This window comes from Lolium rigidum, chromosome 2 (assembly GCF_022539505.1).
Source record: "Lolium rigidum isolate FL_2022 chromosome 2, APGP_CSIRO_Lrig_0.1, whole genome shotgun sequence".
NCBI classification, from domain to species: domain Eukaryota; kingdom Viridiplantae; phylum Streptophyta; class Magnoliopsida; order Poales; family Poaceae; genus Lolium; species Lolium rigidum.
Window position 1 is genome coordinate 250,274,955 of NC_061509.1, and position 1,685 is coordinate 250,276,639.

At 46.4% G+C, this 1,685-nt stretch overlaps 1 long non-coding RNA gene across 1 annotated transcript; it reads left to right on the forward strand.

The window, feature by feature from the left end:
- The first annotated feature begins 305 nt into the window (after nt 1-305).
- Nucleotides 306-699, forward strand: LOC124688518. The gene is made up of 3 exons (XR_006998548.1): nt 306-317; nt 476-592; nt 683-699. It is a non-coding gene; the product is annotated as an uncharacterized LOC124688518 (long non-coding RNA).
- The last annotated feature ends 986 nt before the right edge of the window (nt 700-1,685 follow it).

Sequence of the window (1,685 nt, forward strand, 5' to 3'; positions counted from 1 at the left end):
GTCGATTCGCCTCCTCCCTCCACCTTCTTCCTCACGCGCTCAGCCTCCACCTCCGGCCTGTCTCTCGAGCTTCGTATCCTCCACCCCCATGTCCTTCTCCTCTACCACGTTGAAGATCCTTGCCGGCGGAGGTGCACGGACCACCACCGCCGCACCGCCGAGCTCCGCCATGGAGTTCCATGGCCCGCCGCCGATGGAGACGGCGGCGAGGTGGCCTTCACCGATCTCCTCAACGCCGGCGACATCTAGGCGGAGGGGATACGAGCAGCGCGTGGATCCGGGCAACCTCCAAGGATAGCGAGGCGAGAGAGGGAAGGGTGAGGAACTTACAACCCTTGGCTCTCCGATTCTGAAATTTGCCCAAATAGATTACGCTTTCTTAAGTTTCGGTTTGTAGGTCTACATTTTATGTTCTCTTGGCGTGTGTTTTTGGCTTTGGATCTTTTCCCGATCAGTTCTAACCATTTTTAATTAGGGTTCAGATGAGGAGCTCCGAAATGGCCCCACAACAGCAGAGTTGAAGCATTAAGGTAGCTATTATGGCCCATCCACCGCCAGAGCTCCTCTTCAGCTGCAGATACGGTGATATCTGGTACCTGATTGTACAAGAGCAGCTTGGCCATAGTAATGCTTCCTTGTTCACCATATTAATATTGATGCAATTGACACATTACTTCAATAGGTCTACAACAAATACAGTGCTCTTTCTCGTATCACAAGAGAAGCTTATCCGTATTCCGGAAACGTCGGTTCTACTTTCTTATGTGACCTCCATCTCTCCAGCTTATGGAGCTAATTTAATAGGCCTCAATTAAATAACGAGGGAAGGTGATTTCAAACGAGTACTCCACCGTAAGAGTTTCATTGGATCGAGTTTATTTCAGTATAACCATGGATATGAGATTATTTTCTCGTATTTGTTATTTGCAGTGACTTTCCCTATGTTATTCTTGAATGTGGCTACGGAGGAGCTGAAGATGCGATATGTCATGTCGCTGCAAGATAGCTGTTTCGTCTTCGGATTTTCCGTCGTTGTAATTATTGGGTATGACAGGCTAGCAACTAAATCTCCGTATGAAAGGGAATCCGACACCCATAAACCCGCAGGTATGATTTCGTAGTCTTGGCCAACAATCATAACATTTGGATTGATTCCCTATACGAAAGGGCTTTTGTGAGGTTAGGCGAGAGAACACAACGATTATGGACTGCTTTTATTTTCATTCAGGTTTGGACTCGTTTCTCTAACCGCGACACTCGCCCGCCTCCATCTCCAGTCGCCCATGCACACAACCAGTCGACAATTCATCCAAGCAAGTGATTCCATAAATTTCAAATCTAGGATGAGGTCGGTATTGCTGCTCTTTTCATCTTAATTCCATGTTAACCCTTCTCTCCATCCCTGGTTCTCTCACAACGTGTTATTTATTGATGGTTTCTTTAGGCATATAATAATGCTCGGTATTCAGGCATATGAAACCGCATCTTACGCATGTGAGCCATTCAAAGCTGATACAAGGTGATACTATGGTGATGGAGGATTTCATTTGTTAGGTTTCAGCCTTGCTTTGTTTGGTAATTTAGCTTTTATTTACGAATGCAGGTATGCATGGTATGCTGCAGAGTGAGCCACGCAAAACTGGAATGTCTCTTTCGTTTCGTCGATACATTCACTAAACTGGTGA